General features: G+C 63.6%; 2 long non-coding RNA genes across 2 annotated transcripts; both read right to left on the bottom strand.

Moving 5' to 3' along the window:
• Positions 1-1405: 1405 nt before the first annotated feature.
• Positions 1406-4690, bottom strand: LOC141961248 (uncharacterized). The gene is made up of 4 exons (XR_012633746.1): positions 4592-4690; positions 3406-3522; positions 2910-3057; positions 1406-1497 (listed from the first exon to the last, which is right to left on the bottom strand). It is a non-coding gene; the product is annotated as an uncharacterized LOC141961248 (long non-coding RNA).
• Positions 4691-14173: 9483 nt separating this feature from the next.
• Positions 14174-17457, bottom strand: LOC141961249 (uncharacterized). Its single transcript, XR_012633747.1, has 4 exons — positions 17359-17457; positions 16174-16290; positions 15678-15825; positions 14174-14265 (listed from the first exon to the last, which is right to left on the bottom strand). It is a non-coding gene; the product is annotated as an uncharacterized LOC141961249 (long non-coding RNA).
• Between the last annotated feature and the right edge of the window lie 1187 nt (positions 17458-18644).

The following is an 18644-nucleotide window of genomic DNA, read 5'->3' on the forward strand; positions in this document are numbered from 1 at the left end:
CGAGGCCTGACACAGCAGGCGGTGTGAAGCTTCCTGCCCCACCGCTGCCGTGTGGCCAGCGGGCAGGAGGGGCCCCCACACCTGCCAAAGGGGCGGGCCGGCCTCACCGGCGGCCTCGGCCCTCGCCCACCCCCAGGAATCACGCCCAGCAAGCCTCACGCTGCGGCAGCAGGAAGGCGGCTCTGGCGGTGCCGCACACCTGTGCGGGGCCGGCGCTGCAGTCCTGCCCTTCGCGCACCGAGCGCCCGCCGGCAGCGTGACGTGGGGCGGCGGCAGCATTTCCTTACCAGGAGGGGGCACCGAGCGTGGCCGCACCCCCCCACGGGCATCGGAGCATCGCACTGACGTTGCTGGCGGGCGGCAGCGTGGGGCACGGGGCCACCTCTGTGTCGCCCACCGACAGCACCGTGTGGCGTTTGCCAGGCAGCGGCGGTTAGCGCGGGCGAGCGCCACCCCCCGCGCGAGCGGCGGCCGAGCGGCACGTCACTGCGCACACGCTCTCGAGGAACGGGCACGACGCTTGGTGGGGAGCAGCTGGAAGCCCCCGGGAATCCACGTGAAAGCGGCAACAAAACTATCCCTCGTGCTGCGCCACAGGGGCCGCGGCGGTAGCGAGGACTGCGCCGCGCTACGGGCGCCCACGAGCGGTGCAGCTGCCTGGCAGCCGAGTCTGCAGAACCTACAGCTCCTGGCACGCGCTGGCCAACGCGGCACGGCCGCCTGCACGCCAAGCGCTGTAAGACACCGCATCCCAGCGTGACCCAGGGAACCAACGCGGCTGGCCAGAAACCCCACACGCCAGGACCACAGCTCCCGCTGGGTTGCGAGAGGCAGTTTTCTCTGCTTTCTGACCCTGCAGCAACACCGTTGCTCACCCCTCCGAACCCCCACCAATGCACCCAGAAGCCTCACCACCGGCTCGGGGCAGCCCCTGCCACCACCTCCAACACTGCCACCCTGCAGGCACCGCCATCCTCCCCAGGAGCTGCCAGCTGATGGCACGGCTCCACTCACCTTCTCCCTCGGTGCAGCCAGGGCCCAGCAATGCTCAGCGACTGCTCTGCTCCTCCCTTGGTTGACACCGACCCCTCCGACGGCTGCCTTGCTCTTAACAGCAGCACCCGCCCCTCCACCCGGAGCAAGCCCTTTACAGGGAGGGGCCGCTGCCATCAGCCTCACTGCCCACACCTGGGGCCCCTCCAGCCCCAGCCCACAGCTGGAGGCCATCACCCACCCCCACAGAGCATCATCACCCCTCCCAGCCCCTCACCTGGGGCAAAGGAAGCACAAAAGGCAGCCGGCAGCCAGCAAGTGTTTATTCAGTCACACACAGAACAAGTCCCAGAAGGGAGTGAGTCTGCTCCGGGGCTCAGGGCCCCTAATGCTGCCCCTGCCCCTGGCACACCTTGGCGCTTGTTCCCGGAGCCACGCTCCTCAGTCCAGCCGGGAACAGTCAGTCGGTTCCTGGAGCAACAAGCTGCAGGGCAGAGCTGGAAACTGCCAAACATGAGGAGAAAGATGCAGGACACAAGAAGACAGAAGAAAGGTGGCAGCTAGCTGACTAGTACAGGGGTAGAGAGAAAACAAGAGATGAGCAATGGGGCGGTGAGAGGATGGGGACAGGGAACCCAGCGTGGATATGCAGAAAAAAAAGCAGCAGGGAGAGAAGAAAACAGGCAGCAGAAAGAAGGAGGAGGAGCAGGACAGAAACCAACAAAGAAGGACGAGGAGCAGCATAGAGATGCAGAAAAAAAAAAGCTGGGATGGGTGGCACAACAGACATGGAGGGGGAAAAAAAAAAAGGGGGGGAGCAGGGAGCTAGACCAAGCAAGATGGAAGAAAGACCAAAAAGCTCCAGAGAACAGGGCACAGAGGGAGGAAAAAGCAACAGCGATGGGGAGTCAGGACAGCAAACCATGGGAAGGAACACAAAACAAATCACATCGCTACATGTGACAGGGCAGAGAAGGAAGAATTAGGAAACAGGGACAGAGACACAGAAAAAAAGAGACCTGGAGCCAAAAACTAATCCTGATGCATACAGAAAGAAGGGGGGTGGGGGTGGGGGGGTGTATTCTAAAACAGGGGAAACAGAGACAGAGAGATGGAGAAAAGACAAAAGCAACAGACGACAAGGCATCGAGAGAGGAATTACTGAATAGTAACAGAGCGCCAGCCAGAAACAGGCCACAAAGCAGCAAAGATCACAGGGGGTACGGGGCACAGAGGAAGGAATTCGCAAACCCGGCACAAGGAGCCAGACAGAGAGAGAGCGAGGCAAAAATTAAATGGTGAAAAGAGACAGACCGCAGGGCAGAGGGAGGAACTGATAAACAGGGACAGGGCACCCGACAGAGCATGATGGAGAACAGGGAAAAAAAAAATAGCAGCAAGCTACAGGGAAGAGGGAGGAATTAAAGAACAGTGACTGGAAGACAGACAGCGACACATGGAGAGAGAGAAGACAAAAGAGCGATGGGCAACAAGATGGATAGGGAGGAAATGAAAAACAGCAGAAGGGAGTCAGCCAGAGAGAAAGACACCGAGGAAAAAGGCCAGACAGTCTATGAGGGACGGAGGTAGGAATGAAAAACGGGGGACAGGGAGCAGGAAAGAGAGAGATGGAGATCGCAGGGAATAGCAGCGGGTGCAGGAAGAAGAAAGGGGCATCAATAGGAACAGGGAGCTGGACAGAGAGGGATGGAGAAAGGCAACAAGAGCGGCAGGGTACAGGGCAGAGAAAGGGAAGACCTACAAGATGGGGACAGGGAGATGCTCCAAGCAAGACGGAAGATACAGGTGAGCAAAAAAAGTTGAGCAGCACCAGAAAGAGAGGAGTCTAGGAGAAAGACAGGGAGGGACCAGGCCACACAAGAGGGATGAGAGGGGCCCAAGAGCTCGGGACTTACTGCAGTTCTCCGCGCTGCCAGGAGAATTTGACAGGTCAGACTCCTCCTTCTGTTTGCCTTCTCCCTTCCTCTTCTACAGCTCCAGGTGCCTGGCTGTCCTCCACTTATGAGAAGATGTAGGTGTCTCACAGCTCTTACGAGATGAGGCCTGCTAGACACAGAACCTCATTCAATCACACACTACGTGCAGGAGTAGGACAGAGGAAAGAGAGAGAAACCGAGAAGTGAGGAGCAGAACGGAAGGATCGAGAGAGAAATGGACTGAGGAGTGATGCAAAAGGTACAGAACAAGCAGTCAGAAGTGCAGACAGAAAAAGAAAAGGGAGCAGCAAGACAAGAGAGAGAAAGCGAGAGAGGAAGGGGGAGCAAGGCAGAAGAAAAGAAAGAAAAGATATAGAGAAGAAGAAAAAAAAAATCACAGCATGGGAAAGAGAAGGGCGGGAAGGGACTGGGACATACAAGGGGGGCGACAGGGCCCCGAGGGCCCGGGACTCACCGCGGCTCTCGCTCCCGGCACTGCCGGGAGAACTGGACAGGTCAGATGCTTCTTTCTCCTTCCTTCCTCCTGCCCCTCCTCTTCTTCTGAAACTCCACTCGCCCGGCTGACCTCCCCCTAAAAGAATACGCGGGTGTCTCTCGGCTCTTACAAGACGTGGCTTCCGACACACGCAGCCTCGCTCGCTCGCTCGCTCGCTCCGCGGCCGTTCCGCGCCTGGGTCCGGCCCGCTGCGGACTGTGCAGAGGGCTCCTCGCTCACCCGGAGAGGCAGGCGCTCTCCCCCTGCAGGGCGAGGCGGCTGCTGCCCACATGCCCTTGACGTTCTCCTTCCTTCCCTTTCTCCGGCCCCTCCAGCTCCAGCCGCGGCGGCTCCCGCCCCGCTGCCCACGGCCGGGAAGGCTCGGCTCCGCCCGTCCCTTCTGGCCCCCGAGCCGTGAGAAGCGCCAGGCCGGGCAGAGACACCCCACGCCAGCCCGAGCTGGGCGCAGCCGGCGGCATCCCCGGGGCAGGAACGGACACGCGCGGCCCCAGCGCGGCCTCGGGAGGGGGCACGGAGGCGGCAGGGACCCTTATTGCCGCGGACCGGCCCGGCCGCAGCCCCAACGCTCACCTCCGCCGCGCACGCGCACTCCCGGGAGACGCCGCGGCCGCGCATGCGCACCCCCGGGCCGGGGGGCACACCGCGTCTCGGGGAGCCGCGGGCAGCCCGCGGGAAACCGCCACAAAACCGCGTCTCGGGCCGCGCCGGTACCGAGGGCTGTGCCGTGCCGCGCGCGCCCGCCAGCGCCGCAGCTGCGGGGAACCGAGAGCGCAGAAACTGCAGCTCCCGGCGTGCCCCGGGGAGCCAACATGGCCGACCGGAAGCCCCCTGCACGTGACTACGGCTCCCGCCGCGCCGCCCGCGCACCCGGAATCCCGGCCGAGCGCAGCCCCGCGCGGCTCCGGGCAGCGCCGCCGCCGCCCGGCCCCGACGCGGAGCGGCCTCCGCCCCCGGTCCCGCCGCACCTTTCCCCGCAGCCGCCCGGCCCCGCTCCTGCCTCGGCTCGCACCGGCTCCTCCTCCAGCACCGGCCCCGGACAGGGAGGGGTCGCTGCCTGCAGCCTCCCTGCCCGCCCCTGCGGCTCCTCCGGCCCGGCCCACGCTCCCCCCCCCCCCCCCCCCCCGGTAACTATAGCGACCAACACCGTTAATAAACGCCGGAGATGCCCGTCACTCCTCCGAGCTCGCGCTCTATGGGCCGCCGGTCCTCCGGTCGCGGGGCCGCCGCCGCGCACGCGCACTCCGGGGGCCGCCCGGCGCAGCCGCACGCCGCAGGTCGCCTCTCCCCGCCGGGGGAACCTTCCCCGGCCAGCGGGAGCAGCCGCTGGGCGAGACCGCTCCGGTGCGCGGGCCGACGGGACCGACGCTGCCAAATCTTATAACCCCCCGGAGAGGGAGGAGCTCCGGCACGGCCGCAGCGCAGGGCAGCGCAGTCTCGCCTTGTGACCCAGAACTCAGCGGGGTGACCGAAGTGTCGGTCAGAGCAGCCTCAGGGCTCTTTGGACGGGTGGAAGGGGGAGGAAAGCCTGTGACAACGCGACACGGGAGCGCAGAGTTGTTTTAAGGACGAAACAGCGTAACTTCGGTCCCTGGGAGACCAGTACAGTAACTATTAAAAGCACACGTATTGTTAGATATTTTTCCTAAACTCACATTTATCCAATTTAGTTTTTCAAATCCTGGTGATAGCAGAAATAGTTTTTTAAAAAAACCCAGATAAATCCAGGAACATTTCTGCCCGCGTTCAGCCGCTCTTCTGGAGCGTACGCTAGGAGCTGGAGAACCCGAGCAAGCTGTCTGATTATATTTACGGCAGCTCTGGCCCCGACAGCTCCCCCGTCCGTCCCCTTGCCAGGAACTAGCGCCGCGGCGGCTACAGCTCAGCCCAAAGCCAAACCGACACCGACCTCGGCTCTGGAAAGCGCCACCTCATCTCCCCCCGTTTTGCTGATTAGGGATATCAATTCAACTCAGACACCGGAGTGAAAGGAGCAGGCGTATTTTATTAGAAATAACTAAATAACAGAAGAATATGGAAAACACGCAGTCAGGAAAGACGGAAGAGTGCACTCACACAGATAGGAAAATACAGGGTAACGCATCAAATCCTGACTGCCTGAGAGAGAGGGAACAGCGATTAAAAAAGATCCCTCAGCACCTGCACCCGTTGCCATCACCCAGACCCGCAGGCAGCCCCGGTTACAGCGAGGGTTTGCAGAGCCTTTCCCGGCAAGTGGGAAACCCTACGCGGTGCGTCCACCCGTAGGTGAGGCCTCCAAAGTCGCTGTGAGCGGGTCCACCCTTCTATACCCCAAAATCGGCAAGCCAGAAGAGCTGGCACCTTGGTTTGGAGCGGAAATATCTGGTTTCAATCTCACATTAGATTCCCCCGGAGCCTGGCCAGGGCTCAGGGGAGAAGCTAAGGGAGCTCCTCTGCTTACCCAGGCAGACTAGGTGCAAGGGCTCACGTCAGGCCACAGGGCCAGACTACGGTCTCCACGACCCGGTTATTTCATCCCCACACAAAGAAAGATAAATGTACATTCAAGAGAGCCACGTCTTCCACACCTCTTTCACTAACGATGACATACTGAGTGAGCAGCTTCGGCTCAGGGCCTGTTGTTCAGGCTTCAATACTTCCACTTTTTACATCGGAATAGGTGGTTGGTTATCACTTAGTAAAATACCTGTTAGCACAATGGTTAACAGTTATAAAATACACAGGACTCGTCTACAAGTCAACTCTGGCTTGGCCCTATTGTCCAAGCCTTAGCGCTTCACCCCGAGAGTCCCCTTGCAAGCAGCCAGGACCAACACACGCCGCAAACATTCCAGCGGCTGCCAAAGGTTAAAATCCCACGCGCAGCGCCACGTGGCAGGCAGCGGTTAAAGCCGAGTTGGGCAGAAAAGGAGCTAAATGGGGAACACGCAGTTGGAGAAAGCATCTGATTGAGCACCCCCGGCACTGAACAGATGGGGAAAGGGTGGGCACAAACGCCCTTTTGGGGCAGGGAAGAGGAACGTGCTCCTCCAGAGGCTGAGATCCAGCCGCTTCCTTCCCCGTACAGGTGCGGAAAGAGAAGCACTCAGAGCAGGGGAATCCACCTCCAAAACCCTGCTCCCGACTGCTCTTCCCCCGGCATCCCACGCAGCCTCAAAGGGCGCTGCGGGTGGCTGCAGAGCCCTCCCGCTCCCCACGGCTGGTGCAGCCACATCCAAGTACAGAAAGGAGTTTTGAGAAAACTTCAGGAAGTTGGGTCATCGTCAGGTGGAATGGGAGCAGGTTCTAAAACTGGAGAACTACCAAGAGCCGAGTACTTGCTCACGAGGCAAAGAAAACATCCCCAAAGGGGCAGGGACGCTTGAGGCGACCACAGCCCAGGTGACAGGGAGATCCCCTGCCCAGGAAGGCTTTCTCTCGCCTCTTTGGCGGACCGCTGCCGCTACTCCTCCCGCTCGCTCTTGCCTCGAAGGTCCTTCTGCACGCGGTGGATGTCTCTCCCTTCTTCTCCACGAACAACTGCTGCAAGAGCAGGAGAATGCCATCAGGTCTGAGAGCGACGACGGTCCTGGGTGAGAGCTGGCCACAGCACCACCTGAACACCGGCCGCCCTCACACAGCCCTATACCCCCGCCCCCCCGAAAAAACCTCACAGATCGGCTTTTCTTACCCAATCGGTGCTCCGGTGCTGCCACACGTGGAGTCGAGGCGGGCGCTGGAGCTGGGCTCGGAGTCGGGCACTCTGGGCAAACGGAGCTGGGCATGCAGAGCGGCGGCCACCGAGGCTGCGCCCCTGCTTACAGGGGGCTCGAGCCGCTGCCGGGACTGCAAAGTGCCCGGGACTGCAGGGCACGGGCCAGGCCCCGACTTACAGGGCAGCCCCGGTCCCAAAGGCCCACGAGGCCCCTCCTCTCCGCTACAGGGGCGCCCTGACCCGCACCCCGCTAACAGGGCCGCCACCCCACACAAGGCGCCAGCCAAGCACTATCGAGAGTGCTGGGCGCTGTCTGCCCTGAAGGCAGGTGAATCGGCAGCAGCGGCCCTTTCCCAAGAGGTTCTGGGGGCTGGGGAAGCAGAACTTCCCGAGGGGGGTTCCTCATCGCTTGGGAGAAGCTGCCGCGTCACTGCGGAGCAGCTGGTTGCAAGGGGCTGGCGGCTGAGGCCCACCCGTGCTGCCTGTCCCCCTAAATCTCCCCCTGCCCTGCCGTACCCCTGTCCCCTCTCCCTCTATGCTTTAAGCCCCCAGGCCGCCGGGCACCACCAGGTGAGAAAATGGGGTCTGAGGCGGCTCAGGCCGGGGCAGGGGGCAGGAGGGAGGAGGGAGGGCCGGGGGCCAGAGCACGCTGAGGGAAGGTCCCTCAGGCGGCCAGCTTCCCCGTCGTCCAGGCAGAGGAGCTGGCGCCCGACCGCGCCGTCCTTCCAGGCACCTGCTCCCGGAGAAGGAAGAAGCATCCGTGGCCTGCGGAAGAAACTACGAGGCGAGGGCAAGCGAGAGGAGGAGCGGCACGCTGAAACCGGGGAAAGAGAAAGGGGCTGCGGGCAAAGGGCCCTCCCTGTCACCACGGCTGCTGTGGGACAAGAGCGTCCTGGGCAACTCTGGGAGGGTCTCGAGGACTCTGGGGCAGGTACTTGGCTCAGGGCCATTCCCTGCGTTTCTAGAGGCTACCGCGGTTCTCGGTGAAGGGGACACAACTGCCGAGCCTTTGCCCTCGAAGGCCGGGGGCCGCAGACGCCCGCTCGCTACCCGCTCCTCCTGCCGAGGGCGGGGGACGGGCACAACCCTGCTTACAGGGCCGTCGGGTCAGAGGGCTCCACGGCTCGTGGCACTCGCCCCGAGTACGGGGCCGGCACGCTGGCAGGTCGCCAGCAGGACAGGCAGCCACCCAGGCCCAGAGAGCGGGCGGGTCACGCGTCGGCCGTGCTACGACCGCGCGGCTTGGCTCCGTCCTTGGAAAGGAGGGGCCAGCCGGGACTCGCCCTCCGCTCGCGGGCTCAGCGGGGACCGACCCCCTGTTGCTGCACAGAGCCCCTCTTTCCCTCCCGGGAAGTTTAAGCTAAGTACGCTGCAGCGATTTCAACAGGGGCCTAAACAAGAAGCTCCTTCACTCGCTCACTCGCACCGACGCGGACACAGGCAGGCACACGGACACGGACAGGGGGAAAGAAAACTTCCCAGGAGAGAGAGCGAGCTCTGTGCAGCCAATGTCTGGGGAGCCGTCCCCTCCCGCGAGCAAGAGAGCAGAGCCTCGGACCTGTCCCCCCGGACGCACGGAGCCCAGAGGGACTCAACGTGCCACGGGGCTTCGCGGGGGACCAAGGGACAAGTGCCGCGACGCGCCCCGACTCCAGGGGGTCACGCTGGCCAGGCCGCCAGCAGGCAGAAAGCCGCCAGGGCCGGGGAAACAGCCCTCCCCTGCCTACAGGGCGGGCTTGGGGGCCAGAGAGCCCCATTTGCCCCTCGGTGCGGGGACGGTGCCGCTCTCTCCTTACAGGGTCACCCCTCTCTCCGGGCAGCCAAACCGTCGGGGCAAGGGGGCAAAAGGCCAGAGACCCGAGCCCTGCTTACAGGGAGGTCACCCGGCGCAGCGCCAGCCAGGACACCAAAGGTGCCGGCAACGGTGCCGTGGGGAGGCCCCTTTGCCCTGAGCTCCCGCCTCTCCCCCCAGCCCTCTCTTCAGCCCGCCGCTCCTCCTCTCCCTCGCTCCGGCCTCGCAGCTCCTTCACGATGCCTTGTCTTGCTTCTCGAGGAGCTGGTGCTCGGAAGGAAGGCGCAGCCAGGCGCCAGCTCCCCCACCCGGAGGACAGAGCAGAGGCCCCGGCCCCGCTGCCAGGCCCCCCCCCGCGCCCAAGTTACAGGCCGGCCGGCCTGGCTGCGGCTCACCACCACGGCGCGCTTCAGGAGCTCCGCTTCCCGCCCCGGCCGCAGAGACGGCGCCGCTCACCCCCCTTAGAGGGTTGCCACCTGCCCGGCAGCCTGACCACGGGGTGACGTGGCAAAAGGCCAGCAAAAACCCAAAGACCCGAGCCCTGCTTACAGGGGGGTCACCCGGCACAAAGCCGGCCAGGGCACCGAAGGTCCTGGCGACACGCTGGTGCGACCACAGCCCCGGTGACAGGGAGGTCCCTTTGCCCAGAGCGCCCTTCTCCTTCCTCCTCTTGCTGCCCAGACTTCCTCCGCGCCTCGTCCCACTCCCTCTTGGCCTGCAGCGGTACAGGACGGAGACCTCCACGCCGCTCCGCCGCCTGCTGCAAGGGCAGGAGGATGCCGTCAGGTCCGAGAGCGATGCTGGTCCCCGGCGAGAGCTGGCCACAGCACCACCCGAACCCCGGCCGCCCTCCCAACACCACCACCATCCCCCCTCCTTGCGAAAAAGACTCACAGATTGGCTTTCCTCACCCAGTCCATGCTCCAGCACTTCCTGCAGGGATGTCTACGACGGGCGCTTTTCTCCTCCGGGCTCCTGGCCGCGTTCAGCGAGGCTTGGACCCTCCACCGCCCCTGAGGCGATGGCCGTCCCTCCTCAGGCAGCTCCAGTCCCCTCTCACCGGTCCTGAGGAAGCTCCGCTCCCCCACCCCCCGCCGTTGACGACACTCCCCCCCCCAGGGTGATGACACCACCCCACTTCCCCCCACCAGGCGACGACACTGCTCCCCCCCCCCACACAGACACAGAGGCGACGACACTGCTCTCCCCCCCCCCCCCCCCCGCCGAGGCGACGACACTGCTCCCCCCCCCTCCCCCGCCGAGGCGACGACACTGCTCCCCCCCCTCCCCCGCCGAGGCGACGACACTGCTCCCCCCCCCCTCCCCCGCCGAGGCGACGACACTGCTCCCCCCCCCCTCCCCCGCCGAGGCGACGACACTGCTCCCCCCCCCCTCCCCCGCCGAGGCGACGACACTGCTCCCCCCCCCTCCCCCGCCGAGGCGACGACACTGCTTCCCCCCCCCTCCCCCGCCGAGGCGACGACACTGCTCCCCCCCCCCGCCGAGGCGACGACACCGACCCCCTCCCCAAGGCGGCTCCCGTCCCGTCCCCCCCCCCCCGTTCCCAAGTCGATCCGGTACTTCCCCAGGCAGGTTCGACTCCTGCTCGCCCCTTCCCCGGGCAGGTTCCCCTCAGGCGACCGCTCCGCCCCTCACAGCGGCGCTTTGTTCAGAGCGCCCTTCTCTTTCCTCTTGCTGCCCAGACTTCCTCCGCTGCTCCTCCCGCTCGCTCTTGCCTCGCAGGTCCTTCCACACGCAGTGGACATCTCTCCCTTCTCCGCCACCAGCTGCTGCAAGGGCAGGAGTGTGCCGTCAGGTCTGAGAAGGACGCCGGTCCCCGGCGAGAAGTGCCCACAGCACCACCCGAACCCCGGCCGCCCTCCAACCCCCCCTTCCCCCCCGAAAAAAACCTCACAGATCGGCTTTTCTCACCAGAGCCGCTGCTCCAGCACTTCCTGCAGGGACGACCGCGCCGGGCACTCGTCTGCTCCAGGCACCTTGCCGCGCCTGGCGGGTCCAGGACTCTCCTGAGCCCCTCAGACAATGGCGCTCGCCCCCCCACAGGCGACTCGGGTCCACCCCCGCCCGCCCCGAGCCGAGCCGAGCCGATGAGGTCCCCGCCGAGGCGGCGCCGATCGCCGAGCAGCCTTTTCCGGGGGCGCCGCTCCCGCTCCTCTCAGGCGGCCGCGCGGCGCCTCACTGCTGCGCGCGCCGTTCCCGCCCTTCGCCTCAGGCGAAAGCTCCGCCCCTCACGTCGGCGCGCGGCGTTCCCGCCCGCCGAAAGCGTCGGGGGCGTGCCGAAAGCGTCGGGGGCGTGCCGAAAGCGTCGGGGGCGTGCCGAAAGCGTCGGGGGCGCGCCGAAAGCGTCGGGGGCGCGCCGAAAGCGCCGGGGGCGCGCCGAAAGCGCCGGGGGCGCGCCGAAAGCGCCGGGGGCGCGCCGAAAGCGCCGGGGGCGCGCCGAAAGCGCCGGGGGCGTGCCGAAAGCCGAGATACAGGAGCAGGGGCGGCCTGAGCTCGGGCACAGCGTAGAGGCGGGATTACCAGGAGGGAGGGAAATGGGCAGGCAGGCACATGGAGCGGCAGACAGGCTCGCCGAGGATAACAATGCCTGGGAACTGGCCAGAGAAAGCTGTGGGCAAAAAGAGACCCCAAAGCCGATCTGAAACAAGAACTGAACAAGGAAAATAACAGCGTTAGGTTACAGGAGAGAAAGGGAGGATGAAACAAAGGAAGGAGAGAGAGCAGGACCAAGCATCTGGAAGAAAGAAAAAGGGAGAGCTAGAAGAAGACACAAGAGGGAGTGGGAGCAGGAACGAACGAGAGCAGAAGTACAGGGAAGAAAAAAACAACAAAAATCATAGCAGCATGGGATAGAGAGGGGGCCAGGGGACAGCCCAAAACGTCCAAGAGGGGCAACAGGGCCCGAGGGTCCGCGACTCACCGCAGCTGTCGCTCTCAGCGCTGCCAGGAAAAATTTGCCGATTCAGACCCTTCTTTCTCCTTCTCTCCTCCCTTCCTTTTCTGGAGGTGCAGTCGCTCAGCTGCCCTCCACCTCAAAGAACACGCGGGTGTCTCTCGGCTCTTACAAAACGCAGCTTCCTGCACGTGTGGCCTCGCTCGCACGCTGCGCTGCCGTACCGCGCTCTGGGTGACGCGCACGGACCCTGATCGCACGCTGGCGGTCCGGCCCGCTGCGGACTGTACAGAGGGCTCCTGCCTCGCCCAGAGAGGCAGGCTCTCTCTTCCTGCAGTGGAAGGCAGCTGCTGCCCACATGCCCTTGATTTTCTTCTTTCCCTTTCTCAGGCCTCTCCAGCTTCAGCTGTGACAGCTCCTGTCCACAGCCAGAAAACGTCCCAGGGGCCTGTCCCTTCTCACCTCTCTGCTGCGAGGAGCACAAGGGCAGGCAGAGAACCCCACACAGTTCTGAAGTGGGTCCAGTCGACAGCATCCCCAGGGAAGGAACAGGCAAGCGCGGCCCCGGTGAGGCCTCTGGGAGAAGGTGAAGCGACTGCCGTTATTACCGTAGATCGCCCCTGGCCGGAGCCCCCCTTCCACAGGGGCTCCTGCGGAGGCGCCAAGGGCCGGCTTGCCGCCATCCCCGCGGGGCTCGGGGGTGACCTGGGGCTACGGGACGGGCTTCAGGGTGAGGTGCGAGACCTGGGGCCAGGACACGGTGCGGGCGAGGCCAGTGCCAGCTCAAGGGGAGCTCTGGCAAGCTGGGGAGGCACCCGGCACCAACCCCCGGGGGACACCCATCTTCTTCCCCTCTGCCTTTGTCCCAGCTCTCGGGTAACTCCCTGGGGCTCCCCCGGCCCGGATCACCTCCAGGAGAGCCGAGGCCTGACACAGCAGGCGGTGTGAAGCTTCCTGCCCCACCGCTGCCGTGTGGCCAGCGGGCAGGAGGGGCCCCCACACCTGCCAAAGGGGCGGGCCGGCCTCACCGGCGGCCTCGGCCCTCGCCCACCCCCAGGAATCACGCCCAGCAAGCCTCACGCTGCGGCAGCAGGAAGGCGGCTCTGGCGGTGCCGCACACCTGTGCGGGGCCGGCGCTGCAGTCCTGCCCTTCGCGCACCGAGCGCCCGCCGGCAGCGTGACGTGGGGCGGCGGCAGCATTTCCTTACCAGGAGGGGGCACCGAGCGTGGCCGCACCCCCCCACGGGCATCGGAGCATCGCACTGACGTTGCTGGCGGGCGGCAGCGTGGGGCACGGGGCCACCTCTGTGTCGCCCACCGACAGCACCGTGTGGCGTTTGCCAGGCAGCGGCGGTTAGCGCGGGCGAGCGCCACCCCCCGCGCGAGCGGCGGCCGAGCGGCACGTCACTGCGCACACGCTCTCGAGGAACGGGCACGACGCTTGGTGGGGAGCAGCTGGAAGCCCCCGGGAATCCACGTGAAAGCGGCAACAAAACTATCCCTCGTGCTGCGCCACAGGGGCCGCGGCGGTAGCGAGGACTGCGCCGCGCTACGGGCGCCCACGAGCGGTGCAGCTGCCTGGCAGCCGAGTCTGCAGAACCTACAGCTCCTGGCACGCGCTGGCCAACGCGGCACGGCCGCCTGCACGCCAAGCGCTGTAAGACACCGCATCCCAGCGTGACCCAGGGAACCAACGCGGCTGGCCAGAAACCCCACACGCCAGGACCACAGCTCCCGCTGGGTTGCGAGAGGCAGTTTTCTCTGCTTTCTGACCCTGCAGCAACACCGTTGCTCACCCCTCCGAACCCCCACCAATGCACCCAGAAGCCTCACCACCGGCTCGGGGCAGCCCCTGCCACCACCTCCAACACTGCCACCCTGCAGGCACCGCCATCCTCCCCAGGAGCTGCCAGCTGATGGCACGGCTCCACTCACCTTCTCCCTCGGTGCAGCCAGGGCCCAGCAATGCTCAGCGACTGCTCTGCTCCTCCCTTGGTTGACACCGACCCCTCCGACGGCTGCCTTGCTCTTAACAGCAGCACCCGCCCCTCCACCCGGAGCAAGCCCTTTACAGGGAGGGGCCGCTGCCATCAGCCTCACTGCCCACACCTGGGGCCCCTCCAGCCCCAGCCCACAGCTGGAGGCCATCACCCACCCCCACAGAGCATCATCACCCCTCCCAGCCCCTCACCTGGGGCAAAGGAAGCACAAAAGGCAGCCGGCAGCCAGCAAGTGTTTATTCAGTCACACACAGAACAAGTCCCAGAAGGGAGTGAGTCTGCTCCGGGGCTCAGGGCCCCTAATGCTGCCCCTGCCCCTGGCACACCTTGGCGCTTGTTCCCGGAGCCACGCTCCTCAGTCCAGCCGGGAACAGTCAGTCGGTTCCTGGAGCAACAAGCTGCAGGGCAGAGCTGGAAACTGCCAAACATGAGGAGAAAGATGCAGGACACAAGAAGACAGAAGAAAGGTGGCAGCTAGCTGACTAGTACAGGGGTAGAGAGAAAACAAGAGATGAGCAATGGGGCGGTGAGAGGATGGGGACAGGGAACCCAGCGTGGATATGCAGAAAAAAAAGCAGCAGGGAGAGAAGAAAACAGGCAGCAGAAAGAAGGAGGAGGAGCAGGACAGAAACCAACAAAGAAGGACGAGGAGCAGCATAGAGATGCAGAAAAAAAAAAGCTGGGATGGGTGGCACAACAGACATGGAGGGGGAAAAAAAAAAAGGGGGGGAGCAGGGAGCTAGACCAAGCAAGATGGAAGAAAGACCAAAAAGCTCCAGAGAACAGGGCACAGAGGGAGGAAAAAGCAACAGCGATGGGGAGTCAGGACAGCAAACCATGGGAAGGAACACAAAACAAATCACATCGCTACATGTGACAGGGCAGAGAAGGAAGAATTAGGAAACAGGGACAGAGACACAGAAAAAAAGAGACCTGGAGCCAAAAACTAATCCTGATGCATACAGAAAGAAGGGGGGTGGGGGTGGGGGGGTGTATTCTAAAACAGGGGAAACAGAGACAGAGAGATGGAGAAAAGACAAAAGCAACAGACTACAAGGCATCGAGAGAGGAATTACTGAATAGTAACAGAGCGCCAGCCAGAAACAGGCCACAAAGCAGCAAAGATCACAGGGGGTACGGGGCACAGAGGAAGGAATTCGCAAACCCGGCACAAGGAGCCAGACAGAGAGAGAGCGAGGCAAAAATTAAATGGTGAAAAGAGACAGACCGCAGGGCAGAGGGAGGAATTGATAAACAGGGACAGGGCACCCGACAGAGCATGATGGAGAACAGGGAAAAAAAAAATAGCAGCAAGCTACAGGGAAGAGGGAGGAATTAAAGACCAGTGACTGGAAGACAGACAGCGACACATGGAGAGAGAGAAGACAAAAGAGCGATGGGCAACAAGATGGATAGGGAGGAAATGAAAAACAGCAGAAGGGAGTCAGCCAGAGAGAAAGACACCGAGGAAAAAGGCCAGACAGTCTATGAGGGACGGAGGTAGGAATGAAAAACGGGGGACAGGGAGCAGGAAAGAGAGAGATGGAGATCGCAGGGAATAGCAGCGGGTGCAGGAAGAAGAAAGGGGCATCAATAGGAACAGGGAGCTGGACAGAGAGGGATGGAGAAAGGCAACAAGAGCGGCAGGGTACAGGGCAGAGAAAGGGAAGACCTACAAGATGGGGACAGGGAGATGCTCCAAGCAAGACGGAAGATACAGGTGAGCAAAAAAAGTTGAGCAGCACCAGAAAGAGAGGAGTCTAGGAGAAAGACAGGGAGGGACCAGGCCACACAAGAGGGATGAGAGGGGCCCAAGAGCTCGGGACTTACTGCAGTTCTCCGCGCTGCCAGGAGAATTTGACAGGTCAGACTCCTCCTTCTGTTTGCCTTCTCCCTTCCTCTTCTACAGCTCCAGGTGCCTGGCTGTCCTCCACTTATGAGAAGATGTAGGTGTCTCACAGCTCTTACGAGATGAGGCCTGCTAGACACAGAACCTCATTCAATCACACACTACGTGCAGGAGTAGGACAGAGGAAAGAGAGAGAAACCGAGAAGTGAGGAGCAGAACGGAAGGATCGAGAGAGAAATGGACTGAGGAGTGATGCAAAAGGTACAGAACAAGCAGTCAGAAGTGCAGACAGAAAAAGAAAAGGGAGCAGCAAGACAAGAGAGAGAAAGCGAGAGAGGAAGGGGGAGCAAGGCAGAAGAAAAGAAAGAAAAGATATAGAGAAGAAGAAAAAAAAAATCACAGCATGGGAAAGAGAAGGGCGGGAAGGGACTGGGACATACAAGGGGGGCGACAGGGCCCCGAGGGCCCGGGACTCACCGCGGCTCTCGCTCCCGGCACTGCCGGGAGAACTGGACAGGTCAGATGCTTCTTTCTCCTTCCTTCCTCCTGCCCCTCCTCTTCTTCTGAAACTCCACTCGCCCGGCTGACCTCCCCCTAAAAGAATACGCGGGTGTCTCTCGGCTCTTACAAGACGTGGCTTCCGACACACGCAGCCTCGCTCGCTCGCTCGCTCGCTCCGCGGCCGTTCCGCGCCTGGGTCCGGCCCGCTGCGGACTGTGCAGAGGGCTCCTCGCTCACCCGGAGAGGCAGGCGCTCTCCCCCTGCAGGGCTCGGCGGCTGCTGCCCACATGCCCTTGACGTTCTCCTTCCTTCCCTTTCTCCGGCCCCTCCAGCTCCAGCCGCGGCGGCTCCCGCCCCGCTGCCCACGGCCGGGAAGGCTCGGCTCCGCCCGTCCCTTCTGGCCCCCGAGCCGTGAGAAGCGCCAGGCCGGGCAGAGACACCCCACGCCAGCCCGAGCTGGGCGCAGCCGGCGGCATCCCCGGGGCAGGAACGGACACGCGCGGCCCCAGCGCGGCCTCGGGAGGGGGCACGGAGGCGGCAGGGACCCTTATTGCCGCGGACCGGCCCGGCCGCAGCCCCAACGCTCACCTCCGCCGCGCACGCGCACTCCCGGGAGACGCCGCGGCCGCGCATGCGCACCCCCGGGCCGGGGGGCACACCGCGTCTCGGGGAGCCGCGGGCAGCCCGCGGGAAACCGCCACAAAACCGCGTCTCGGGCCGCGCCGGTACCGAGGGCTGTGCCGTGCCGCGCGCGCCCGCCAGCGCCGCAGCTGCGGGGAACCGAGAGCGCAGAAACTGCAGCTCCCGGCGTGCCCCGGGGAGCCAACATGGCCGACCGGAAGCCCCCTGCACGTGACTACGGCTCCCGCCGCGCCGCCCGCGCACCCGGAATCCCGGCCGAGCGCAGCCCCGCGCGGCTCCGGGCAGCGCCGCCGCCGCCCGGCCCCGACGCGGAGCGGCCTCCGCCCCCGGTCCCGCCGCACCTTTCCCCGCAGCCGCCCGGCCCCGCTCCTGCCTCGGCTCGCACCGGCTCCTCCTCCAGCACCGGCCCCGGACAGGGAGGGGTCGCTGCCTGCAGCCTCCCTGCCCGCCCCTGCGGCTCCTCCGGCCCGGCCCACGCTCCCCCCCCCCCCCCCCCCCGGTAACTATAGCGACCAACACCGTTAATAAACGCCGGAGATGCCCGTCACTCCTCCGAGCTCGCGCTCTATGGGCCGCCGGTCCTCCGGTCGCGGGGCCGCCGCCGCGCACGCGCACTCCGGGGGCCGCCCGGCGCAGCCGCACGCCGCAGGTCGCCTCTCCCCGCCGGGGGAACCTTCCCCGGCCAGCGGGAGCAGCCGCTGGGCGAGACCGCTCCGGTGCGCGGGCCGACGGGACCGACGCTGCCAAATCTTATAACCCCCCGGAGAGGGAGGAGCTCCGGCACGGCCGCAGCGCAGGGCAGCGCAGTCTCGCCTTGTGACCCAGAACTCAGCGGGGTGACCGAAGTGTCGGTCAGAGCAGCCTCAGGGCTCTTTGGACGGGTGGAAGGGGGAGGAAAGCCTGTGACAACGCGACACGGGAGCGCAGAGTTGTTTTAAGGACGAAACAGCGTAACTTCGGTCCCTGGGAGACCAGTACAGTAACTATTAAAAGCACACGTATTGTTAGATATTTTTCCTAAACTCACATTTATCCAATTTAGTTTTTCAAATCCTGGTGATAGCAGAAATAGTTTTTTAAAAAAACCCAGATAAATCCAGGAACATTTCTGCCCGCGTTCAGCCGCTCTTCTGGAGCGTACGCTAGGAGCTGGAGAACCCGAGCAAGCTGTCTGATTATATTTACGGCAGCTCTGGCCCCGACAGCTCCCCCGTCCGTCCCCTTGCCAGGAACTAGCGCCGCGGCGGCTACAGCTCAGCCCAAAGCCAAACCGACACCGACCTCGGCTCTGGAAAGCGCCACCTCATCTCCCCCCGTTTTGCTGATTAGGGATATCAATTCAACTCAGACACCGGAGTGAAAGGAGCAGGCGTATTTTATTAGAAATAACTAAATAACAGAAGAATATGGAAAACACGCAGTCAGGAAAGACGGAAGAGTGCACTCACACAGATAGGAAAATACAGGGTAACGCATCAAATCCTGACTGCCTGAGAGAGAGGGAACAGCGATTAAAAAAGATCCCTCAGCACCTGCACCCGTTGCCATCACCCAGACCCGCAGGCAGCCCCGGTTACAGCGAGGGTTTGCAGAGCCTTTCCCGGCAAGTGGGAAACCCTACGCGGTGCGTCCACCCGTAGGTGAGGCCTCCAAAGTCGCTGTGAGCGGGTCCACCCTTCTATACCCCAAAATCGGCAAGCCAGAAGAGCTGGCACCTTGGTTTGGAGCGGAAATATCTGGTTTCAATCTCACATTAGATTCCCCCGGAGCCTGGCCAGGGCTCAGGGGAGAAGCTAAGGGAGCTC

The sequence above is a fragment of the Athene noctua genome, chromosome 5, assembly GCF_965140245.1.
Source record: "Athene noctua chromosome 5, bAthNoc1.hap1.1, whole genome shotgun sequence".
In the NCBI taxonomy this organism is placed as follows: domain Eukaryota; kingdom Metazoa; phylum Chordata; class Aves; order Strigiformes; family Strigidae; genus Athene; species Athene noctua.